We start from the raw sequence: 12,255 nt of genomic DNA, 5'->3' as shown, positions 1-12,255 counted from the left end.
CCTAATACCACTACCTGTGGTGAGGGTTCCCTTTGAAGGTGTAGGGATTGACATTGTCAGACCAATGGATCCCCAAACAGCCTCTGGCACAGGTTAATTCTGGTGGTAGTGGATCATGCCACAAGATACCCAGAATCTATTCCACTTAGGACCACAACAGCACCAGTTGTGGCAAGAGCCCTCGGGGAGTTTTCTCAAGAGTGGGCTTTCCTAAGGAGGTTGTCTCAGACATAGGTGCACACTTAATGTCTGGATACCTGACTGCAATGTGGAAGGAGTGTGGAGTGAACTACAAGTTCACCACACCCTATCATCCACAGTGCAATGGTCTAGTTGAGAGATTCAACAAGACCTTAAAGGGCATGATTAAGGGTCTCCCTGAAAAGCTAAGGCGGGGATGGGACATCCTACTGCCCTGCCTTTTGTTTGCTTACAGAGAGGTCCCAGAGAAGGGGGTTGGCTACAGTCCTTTTGAACTTCTGTTTGTGCATCCTGTAAGAGGACCCCTTTGTCTGGTGAAGGAGGGATGGGAGTTACCTCTCAAACCTCCCAAACAAGACATTGTGGACTATGTACTTGGTCTCCGCTCCCGGATGGCTGAGTACATGAAAAAGGCATCCAAAAACAGTGAGGCTAGTCAGGAATTGTAAAAGGCCTGGCATGACCAAAAGGCTGTGCTGACTGTTTACCAGCCAGAACAGAAGGTGTAGGTGTTGGAGCCTGCGGCCCCAGCAGCTCTCCAAGACAAGTGGAGTGGACCCCACACTATTGTTGAACAGAAGGCAGAAGTCACTTATTTGGTTGACCTTGGAACTCCCAGGAGCCCCTACAGGGTGATTCATGTCAACAGATTGAACCCATATGTTGACAGGGTAGACATGAGCTTGCTCATGGCTACTGATGAGGGACAGGAGGAAGAGAGTGACCCTCTCCCAGACCTGCTCTCTCAGAACCCTGATGATGGTTCAGTTGATGGTGTAGCCTTTGCAGGCAGCCTCACTGACCAACAGCAGTATGACTGCAGACACGTTCTACAGTCCTACAGGCATATGTTTTCACTGACTCCAAGTCAGACTACCTGGTACACTCATGAAGTGGACACTGGGGACAGTCTGCCTGTTAAAAGTAAGATTCACAGGCAACCTGATCATGTCAGGGACTGTATCAGGACAGAGGTCCAAAAGATGTTGGATTTGGGAGTCATTGAGGCCTCAGAGAGCCCTTGAGCCAGTCCAGTAGTCATGGTGCCTAAACCTCACACCCAAGATGGTAAGAGAGAGATGAGGTTTTGCGTGGATTACCGAGGCCTCAATGCTGTCACTAGGACAGATGCCCATCCAATACCGAGGGCAGATAAACTCATTGACAGATTGGCATCTGCCAAGTTTTTGTGTACATTTGACCTGACAGCTGGCCACTGGCAGATCAGACTAGCTGATGATGCAAAGCCAAATACAGCATTTTCACCCCCTGGTGGGCATTATCAATTTGTGGTGATGCCCTTTGGTTTGAAGAATGCACCTGCCACATTCCAAAGGTTGGTGAACCAAGTCCTCTCAGGTCTGGATGACTACTGTGCAGGTTATCCAGATGATTTTTCTCTTTTTAGCTCCACTTGGGAATATCACCGTATCCACCTGAAGAATGTTTTGGAGGCCCTGCAAAAGGCAGGTCTAACTATCAAGGCTACCAAGTGCCAGATAGGGCAGAGTCAGGTTGTGTACCTGGGCCACCTTGTAGGTGGAGGCCAGGTTCAACCATTGCAGAGCAAGATCCAGACCATAATGGACTGGACTGCTCCAACCACCCAGACTCAGGTCAGAGCTTTCTTGGGCCTGACTGGGTACTACAGGAAATTTGTCAAGGGATATGGGGCCAGATGTAGGTAGCCCTTTACCGATCGGAATCGGCCGAAAATACCGATTTTCTGCCGTTTCCGATCGGTAAAGGGCTAGGGAGATGTAGGTGCACATATTCGGTAATTTTACCGAATTGTTATTATTACCGAATCGGTAATAATTACCGAATCGGTAATATTCACCGAATCGGTAATATTTACCGATTCGGTAAAATTACCGAATATGCTATGTGGGTAGCCAATTTTCTATTGGCACATGGCTTACAGAATCGGTATTTCACCATGGAATACAAATCCATGGTAAAATACCGATTCCTGTGTACATGCACATCTGTGCATGTACACATGTGCCATGTGACAGACAGACGTGCCCTTAGGGCATGTCTGTGTGCCACATTGCACACATGCCCGTTTTGGGGGTGCTAGAGGGTGTCAAAGTGACACCCCCTGCACCCTTGTGAATTCTTTAATTACCGATTCGGTAAATACCGAATCGGTAATGCCTAATCATTCCTATGGGCTTCAAAGCCCATAGGAATGAATGGGCATTACCGATTCGGTATTTACCGAATCGGTAATTAAAGAATTGTTAAGGATTCAGTAACGAATCCAGATGTTGGGACCTACATCCCATTTACCGATTTTGAAATACCGAATCGGTAAAATTCGGTATTTCAAAATCGGTAAATGGGATTTACCTACATCGGGCCCATGGTCCCATAGTGACACCCCTGAATGAATTAACTTCCAAGAAAATGCCAAAGAAAGTTCAGTGGACAGTCAGCTGTCAAAAGGCATTTGATGACCTGAAGCATGTAAATGTATGTGTCTTGTAAAGCGCACTGCTGCCCTGAGGCGTTGTGGCGCTGTAGACCGCTGGGGAACCCGTCCTGGCTATCCCTGTGAGATGGTCCCTACTGGGTATCTCCAAGGTGAAACCAGGCATCCCCGGCGAATGTGGGGGACCCCAGAGTTGCCGAGTGTGATCCCTGGTTAGAGTAGGCACCGAGGCGAGAATTATCGAGTCCGCTGACCCTGGTCCACGACCCTGCCGCGTCGGGAATTGAACCCTGGTCCCGGGCCATTCTCTGCTTCCGGGTCTGCCGCCTCTAACCAGTGAGCCACACCACTTCACTAGCATGCCATGTGCACTGCTCCAATTCTGCAAAGTCCTGACTACACCAAAGAATTCATTGTTCAAACAGATGCTTCTGAGTAGGGGGTAGGTGCTGTGCTTTCACAACTGAATGAAGATGGTCAAGAACAGCCAGTAGCTATTATTAGCTGAAGGCTGATCCCTAGAGAGAAACGTTGGTCAGCTATTCAGAGGGAGGCCTTTGCTGTGGTTTGGGCACTGAAGAAGCTGAGACCATACTTGTTTGGCACTCACTTCAAGATTCAGACAGACCATAAGCCCCTCTTGTGGCTAAACCAGATGAAGGGTGAGAATCCCAAACTGCTCAGGTGGTCCATTTCCCGACAGGGGATGGACTTTACAGTGGAACATTGACCTGGGACTGACCATGCCAATGCAGATGGACTCTCCAGATATTTCCACTTAGAACATGAAGACTCAGCTGGCCATGGTTAGTTTAATGTCCTTCGTTTTGGGGTGGGGGTGGGGGGGTGTAGGAGAGAAGGGTCTGCTTCCTATGGTCACCCCTATTTTTGCTGTGATTCTCTGGTTTTTCGACTTTAGTGTGGCTGTGGGCCTGCCAATCATACCCACAGTCCAGCTGTTCTTTCTCTAAATTGATAACCATGTACTTTAGGTACATACCAGATTCGTTATTGGGTCACCCTTATGAGCCCCTGTATAGTGTACTATAGGCACCCAGTGCATAGGTGCACCTTAGGCCTACCAGGGGCTGCAGCATGTATTGTGCCACCCCTGGTTTGCCTTCCAAACTGACACCACAGGTCTGTTCACACAGCCTGGGTAAGGTGGTGTATTCACCCCTTACTTTGATATATTATACCTATATCTACCTATTCATATAGACACATGTAAGATTATGAGCATCCCATGTGTTTTCCCTTGCTCTGGCACTGATGACGACAGACAAGCACTAACACAGACAACCTTGAGGCATAGTGCAAGGGTGCCTGTATCGGTGCACAGCTGTTCTTTTTGCAGCAGTGCAGGGGTGTGCACAGGGATGGTCCATACCCAGTGTATACAGCCTTTCCATGCATTTTTGAAAGGATGCATGATGGCACAACAAATGTAGGACTTATTCAGGTGCCTATTGACCTATGGTGCAGGGATTTCTGCATTGGTGTATGCCTGCTACATCTGCCCCAGCGCATGCAGTTACTACAAGAATGCACAATATCTTGTAGATACAGCACATTGCTGCTCCTACATTGTGAGTTACGATAGCCCAGCTGTGACACTTGCAATGCCACCCTATGCAAATATTTGATCAAAACGCCCATGAGACTTAAATTAATGTAATATCTTAGCATATAGTAGCCAAGTGGCTATCATTTGACCTGCAGATAGTGTGCCAAAGCGCTGAGACATATGTGCCTGGACTGGATGACATTAGGTATTTCCTTCCATTGTCCCAGGTTGGTACTTACCCAGTTGCAATATAGGTGGTCGTAGTCAGCACTGTCCTGTCCCACTACTCCAACCACAGACTCCTTTGAGATAACTGCGGACATCTGCTCCTCCACGGGATCGAGCTACTCCTAGGGCACTGGACTGCCACCTCCGGTCTGTAATGCTGCCTAGAGATTGGCTGACAGTTTCTGCTTAGTTTTGTACTTGGCATCTTGCCTGCGCTTTTTTTATAGTTGGTCGCTGTCCTCTTGACTTCAACTATGCAGTTCACCTTGTCCACGTGTGACCTTTTTGGTACCCAATGACACTCTGGAGATGACGAAGAGGTGGTGCTGATGCTCCGTCACCTCTGCAATCAGGACCTCATTCACCTCCTGATTGAACCTGCATTTCCTCTTCTTCCCCTTGGACTCTGACTCGTTATCTAGCTGTTAGTGGGGTTGGGGGTTATTGTCCGGTGCTGTGCTGGTTCCAAGCTGCTCCATTCTGCATCAAAGTTTGTATTTTATTTATTTTTTTGTCCTTAGCAGCATTTTTGTATTTGTTTTTTTCACACTAGGAGCAGAAATGTGATGATTGTCCAGCTAGCACGTTTTACTTACACTAATTCTCCAAACGTCACTTTTTTCACAGTAGCATGTATTTTTTTTAAAGATTTGGGGGCCCATTAGGATGGCGGGTGGATCGCCCCCCCCCCCCCCCCGCCAGGCGGGCGGTAGCCACCGCCGGCCTGGCGGGGGCGATCCGCCCGCCATCCTTCCCTTATTCATCCCCGCCATATTAGCATGGCGGGGGTGACCACGGCGGACGGAAAGACCGTCTGCTGCTTTTCCGTCCCGGTCGCCTTGCGGCCGGGGCGGAAAAGGTTTAATATGATGGCGGTGTCTATTAGAGACCGCCAGCCATATTAGCATTGCCCATGACAGATGCCTTTCCGTGGCGGCATCGGGCATGCGGTCTTCACTTCAGGGGCCCCCTGCGGGTCCCCGGAGTGAAGGACAGGTGGGGGGTGCACACAGGCGTACCTGTGGTACCACCCTACATTTACACTAACAAAGCGGCAGGCACCACACGGTGCCTGCCGCTTTGTTAATGTAAATGCAAATGTGCATTGTTATCATTGTGGCGGGCGGTGCTGAGAGCAACGCCCGCCACAATGATAAAAATGCAGGATGTGCCCGCCACTGTGGCGGGCACATACTAATACCCCTCACGGGACCCCTGCCCTTATGGCGGGCAGTCCGATTTCCGATAGGATGGCGGGCGGGCAAAGTCCGCCCGCCATCCTAATGACCCCCTAGATGTTCATGTTAGTGTCAGTTTTTTCGCCCTCTAGCTGTTCCTAACGCCATGTAGCACCATATTGTAAATATATCGCTAGTATGGCGTTAAGAATTGGAGCACAGCAGCAGTAAGAAGTTTGACGCTCCGCTTTTGTGATAACAGCAGAGGGCCATGTCTTGTAAATATACCCCACCACAATCTCACGCCTTTCACCACAACCTCGCCATCTGTACCTATCACATTGTTGCAAGCATCACTTCGCAACACAGCCTCATTGCAGCAATGTATCACATTGTCACAGTTTTTGTCATTCACAAGTCTCACCATTGTCCCCATCACATTCACATCGCTCACCATCACATGTCCCCCTCTTGCTCTACTTACTACAGACTCATCATTACAACTCATCACACTTCCACTGTCACTCACCATTACTACCCAGCAATTCACTAAGCACAGCCTCACCATCACAACACATCATCGTCTTGCACTTATTACCACAGACTCATCATTACAACCCATCACACTGCCACAGTCACTATCACTCACAATTACTGCCCATCACACTTCCACAGTCCCTGTCACTCACCATCACAACATATGCCACTCTTGCATCACTTACAGTCTTACCATCACCATTCATCATACAGCAACATCGCTCACCAGTCTTGCTACCATCACACTCACAGCCCTCATCATTACTACACGTTCACACCAAAGCTACCAATAACACTCACTGTACTCAATGGCCTCACCATTGCCAGCTTCTCTCACATCACTCACTACAGTTTCACCAATCTTCCTCACAGTTTTGCATTACGCACCAGTCTCACCATTGCTACCCTTTACATTTTGAAGTTACTTATCACTTCTGCACCTTTGTGGTTTCTGTTTTCAGCACGCTGCTGACCTAGTCCATGTGTGCACCTTCAAAAAGTTTGCTGTCCTCTGGCCCTCACTGACATATTCTATTGCACAGCCCCAGCCTACACTGGCACCTTGCTTGCAGAACCTTAGCCTGCAGTTTGTGCAGCTCCCAAACTACCGCCTTCCTGCACTGTACACCTCTTGCCTGACATGGGACCCTTATGTAGAAACCTAAGGCTTCTAGCTGCACGCCACCTGTGTGACTTACTTGGTCACCAAAGGCATGAAGCATAGCGCCTTCATCTCAAATCTCTGCCTTGATCAGCTGGCATGGGATTGTCATTTCTTCCACTAAAGGCTGGCTCTTACCCGGTAACTTCAGCTTCACTTACTGCATGACGCTGGTTCAGATGGACTGCTGGAAGCTCTAGAGGGCTCTGATATCAGCAATACAGCCTGCCCCATTCATTTAATCCATTCATGCACTCAAGCATTCATCAAGCCACCAATCCAACGGTGGCGCCACTATTAGACCTATGCAGTCAGTAACTCACCCATTAACTGTCCTTTCTCTTACTCATACTCCACTCCCCCCATTCATCCACTCAAGAATTCCTAAAGCCACACGTCCCTCCATGGCATCACTATGACACGCATGCAGTCAGTAACTCACCCATTAAAATCAGTTTGAACTACAACTTAGCGCTGCGAGTCATCTCGCTAAATTGCTGCTCTCTTTTTAAAAACTATTTTATTTGTTTTAAACTTTTCTGTGCCAGGTAAAATTGTATTGGTTCTTAAATTGAAGTGGGGGCTAGTTTAAGAGAGAGCTGAATCTGGGTGTGTTTGGGAAGTCCGCCTTACCTTGTGTTATTGCCAAAGATTGCACGGTGTTACCTGTGGCCCCCCGTTGCACCGCAGTCAAGAGCGGACTGGAAGGAGGTCACAGGGGAACCCGGCATTCGATCTTTCAACCCACTTCCGGGTTGTGCCATACGCGGCCGCCATCTTGGGGCAATGGACGCTCTAGTCTTTGCATTCCCTTCCCAAGGCGAGACCTTTAAAGGGAGGCTCTGTGGCTCGCGCGCTAGATATCAGTTTGACCTACAACTTAGCGCTGCGAGTCATCTCGCTAAATTGCTGCTCTCTTTTTAAAAACTATTTTATTTGTTTTAAACTTTTCTGTGCCTGGTAAAATTGTATTTGTTCTTAAATTGAAGTGGGGGCTAGTTTAAGAGAGAGCTGAATCTGGATGTGTTTGGGAAGTCCGCCTTACCTCGTGTTACTGCCAAAGATTGCACGGTGTTACCTGTGGCCCCCCCTGGTCCACCGCAGTCAAGAGCGGACTGTTTGAGTGGAGGGAGGTCACAGGGGAACCCGGCACTCGATCTTTCAACCCACTTCCGGGTTGTGCCATACGCGGCCGCCATCTTGGGGCAAGGGACCTTCTAGTCTTTGCTTTCCCTTCCCAAGGCGGGACCTTTAAAAGCACCCTATGTGGCTAGCTCGCAGCAGGCACGCCAAAGGCAAGCCCGTCTGCGCCATGCCGCGCTAGGCCGGGACCCAAACCCCTGCCCCCCGCATTATTGCACCCCCTAAGTACACCTCTACCCAACTGCTTCATTTGCGCAATTACCCTCATCCCCGGTGTGTCTGCCTCAAGACAGCAGATAACTTTGTTCCCTGTCCTGGCTGCAATTTCACCTTCAACGCCCACCTTGAGGACTCGGCCAAAGCTATTAAACCAGATATGACTAACCCCCCAGCTTATACATCATACCCTTAAAGGAAGGTCAGGACTTTCTAAGATATTCTCCTTCCTGAGCATTAACTGTCGCTCTCTCCCCAAACACCAGGCAGACATATTTGACCTTCTTATTGACCTACAACCGGATGCCTTTTTCCTAACGGAGACATGGCTTACCGACTGTTCAGGTCCTGACTTAGCACGGGCTCTGCCCCCCAACTATGCCATCGTGAGGAAGGACAGAGAAGCCAGGGTGGAAGGCGGGATCGCCATCATTTTTAAATCTACACTCTGCTGCAAATTCAATGCTTTCTTAATCCCAGACTGTGAAGCTGCTGCCTTTAAACTTACTTTGACGTCGCACTTTACTCTGCCAGGCATACTTGTGTACCGCCCCCCGGGACCGACTGGCCCTTGGGTTGCAAAATTTCCCGATTTTATTTCCCCTCTGCTGCTTCAAGCCGCCAATTTCTCAATTTTAGGTGACCTCAACCTCCATCTTGAGGACACCAACTGTAACACTGCCAGCACTTTGATCTCTGACCTAGCAGCCATGAATAATCTTCTCTTAAATAGTGGGCCCACACACAAGGCAGGACACCTATTAGACCCCATTTTTTTCCAATTTATCTTCATTACACTGTAATATGGCCACCCCCCTTTGCTGGACTGACCACTTCCTGGTAGGTTTCAGTTTGGAAATCCCTTATCCTGTATTCACTAACTGCAACACCTCTGCTACTCCGTCCAGGAATTGGACGAAGCTGGACATCACTAAGTTTAATTCATTGTTATCCCTTAACCCTCCCTTATATCACAATAATGCCACTTCAGATTTGGTAGCTTTTCAGAGTTGGATCCAAACGGCCCCTCGATATCTGTCTCCCTACCACTATTAAAAAGTTCAATAACCACCAGCCCCCCTGCGCCCTGTGACATATTGCCTATCTCAGTTTTGCGTCAACTTGACCCATCCTCTCTTACCTATGTTCTTAGATTGCTTAACACCTCTTTAATGACTTCCATTGTTCCTCTAAGCTGGAAGCATGCTGTGGTGGTCCCATTGCTTTTCCTCTATCTCCAAATCCAGGCCTCATCCCCTGCCATTCGGTGTCCCCAGGGCTCAATTTTCAGCCCTTTGTTGTTCAACATTTACATCCGTCCGCTGGCAGTATTAGTGGAGGAATCGGGGTTGTCACTTTTTTCATACGCTGATGACACCCAGAACCTCTTCTCTCTGTCATCTGATAAACAATCCGAGCCCTCTGTACTCAGAACCGCCCTCAGTAAAGTGATGGCCTGGATGAACGCCAATTTTCTGAAACCCAACAGCGACAAAACGGAGGTTCTGATCCTTGGCAAGGACCGCGACCTCTGGGGCCCTCAACATTGGCCCCCAGAAATGGGTACGCTACCCCAACCGGCTACCCAGGTACACAACCTTGGCTTTATTATGGATGACTCTCTTTTCATGCGGCAGCAAGCTACCAAGGTTGCTGCCACCTGTTTTACCATCCTGAAATGGTTAAGGAAGGTTGTGTGGATGCTCCCTTCTCACACCCAGCGTACCGTGGTCCAAGCCCTGATGACATCCAGGCTGGATTACGGGAACATTCTTTATCTGGGTATTAACAAAGAAATTACACTCAAACTGCAGCGAGTTCAAAACTCTTCCGCGCGACTACTCTGCAGAGTCCTAAAACTGTCTCAGCGTCCAAGTCTCTGATTGATCTCCACTGGCTTTCAGTGGAAAAGCGTGTCAAGTTTAAGGCCCTTACGTACATGTTCCGCATTAAGCATGCAAAGGCTCCCGACTATGTACAACAGCTTGCCATCCCTTATGCCCCCTCCCGCATTCTTAGATCCTCTTTCCAAGAGAAATTTCAGGTCCCCAGAGTCAAACTATCTTGCATGGGAGGGCGCTCTTTCTCTTATCTTGGCCCTTCTCTGTGGAATTTGCTTCCATTGCCCCTCCGCCTACAGTCTGACCTTCTGTCTTTTCGCAGATCTATAAAAACTTGGCTTTTCAGCCAATAGTTCTGTAGTAGGGGATCTCTGTGTATAGTCATAATCTAGTGAATAGTCCCGCCCTTGTGCGTGGACCCCGGAGCAATCAAAAATAATCTCTTAAGGTGTCGAAAAATGCAGAACTGCAAAGACACTTAAGAGAGAATTAAAGACAGATAATGCAGCCTATATCCACAGGCTACACTCGCTGTCCAGTACTTCGACTAGAAATTCCACCAAAAATCCACAAACAGCAAAGCCTGTTCAGATTTCTCTTGCCTTAACAGCAAAAACCCTCTGGAATGATAGAGAGGAAGACATGGACAGACAAGCCGCATAGGCTGCCATTATGTGGCTCAGAACAGGATACTGTGTCTTTAAGAGAACTTTCCAGAACTTCACAGTATCCCAGAATGCACTGCAGGTCCCTTTTACTTTCAGTTCTTTTTTCCGGCTCCTGCAGGCAGGACCCTGGAGCATTGAGCTCTCCTTTTTTCAAGGGTTTATTGGTGATTTTTCACTTTTTTCAAGTTCTTGGAGTGCTTTTCTGAAGTACTTTGGTGTTTTTCTTCCTGTTTGTCTTTTGGTGCACTCTTTGATTGTCAATACGCCTGCATTATTTGACAAATGTCCAGAGTGCTCCAGGAAGAAGGCAAAATCGGACCCACACGAGGTGTGTAGCATCTGCCTTCCCTCATCTCATGTCCCAGATGAGTGTGACATTTGTCAGGGCTTTTCTAGCAGGACCCTGAGGGATAGAATGAAGATCTGGCTTCAGGGCCTGGAGGACAGAAGGCTGAAGGCGCAAGGTGGGTCTGAAGGGGCTTCCTCTGCCCATGCTGAGGCCTCTGGGGGGCTCCCCAGGGGCAGGAAGACCAACAAGCGTCCCCATTCTCCGTCTGTGTCGATTGCACTGACTACGGCGTCGAGAGGGATGACTGCAGTCTGTTCCCCGTCTCCCCAGGGCTCTGGGTCGAAGCGACGTCGACGTTCGGCGTCGAGGGAACTGAACAGACCGCCGTCGAGATCTCCTGTGACGATTTCGTCGTCAGAGTCGTCGTTGAGTCATCGACGCCGAGAGGCCCGGCGTCGGGGCTCGCCGTCGAGGCGACTCCGCCGTTCACCGTCGGCGAAGAGGAGAAGATCGTCGTCGAGGGGATCCTTGACGTCGAGGAGAAGATCGCTGTCAAGGTGACAGTCGCCGTCAAGGCGAAGGATGTTGCCGTCGAGGCGAAGGAGGTCGCCGTTGAGGCGAAGGCATTCGCCGTCGAGGGAGAGACGGTCGCCGTCGAGGAAAAGACACTCGTCGTCGAGGGGCTGACGTTCGCCGTCCGGTTGCCGTTTTTCGACGCCAAGAAGGCTCGGAAGGAGTTCTGGCACCAGGAGTCAGTCTAGCAGGCGCCAGGGGCCTATGGGAGACTCGATAACATCCCAGCCTAGAAAGGAAGGCGGATATTTATTTATTTATTTATTAATAATATTTCTAGAGCGCGAACAAAGGCCCATGGGCGTCTCGGCGCTGGGTTTGGTGTACTCCGGGTTTGGTGTACTCCGTGGTGTATACCCCTTCTAGGCAGAGGTCGGTTACGCCCCCTCCTCCCTTGCCGAGGGGGTTTCCTCTGCGGGTTCCCACTCCGCCTCCGCTTCCACCACTTCCACCGCCTCTACCTCAACCTCAGCTGCCTGCAGACAAGCCGCCTCCGATTCCTTCGAGGTCGGTTTCACTGCCTCGATATCCGACTCCTCCCAAGGGGACGCCTCGGCCGAGGGCCCCAGCCAGGCCAAAGTCGCCCGCCCCTGTGGAACCGGCGGATCGACCGAAGCCAAGGAGGTCGCGATCACGCTCCGGACAGAGAGGGAGATCGAGGAGTCGTCATAGATCCTCCACCAGGTCAAGACTGCGCCTTGGGAGGGGCAGATCAC

This window comes from Lissotriton vulgaris, chromosome 3_2 (assembly GCF_964263255.1).
Source record: "Lissotriton vulgaris chromosome 3_2, aLisVul1.2, whole genome shotgun sequence".
In the NCBI taxonomy this organism is placed as follows: Eukaryota; Metazoa; Chordata; class Amphibia; order Caudata; family Salamandridae; genus Lissotriton; species Lissotriton vulgaris.
The sequence above is the reverse complement of the archived record's forward strand: the minus strand, read 5'-3'. Positions refer to the sequence as shown.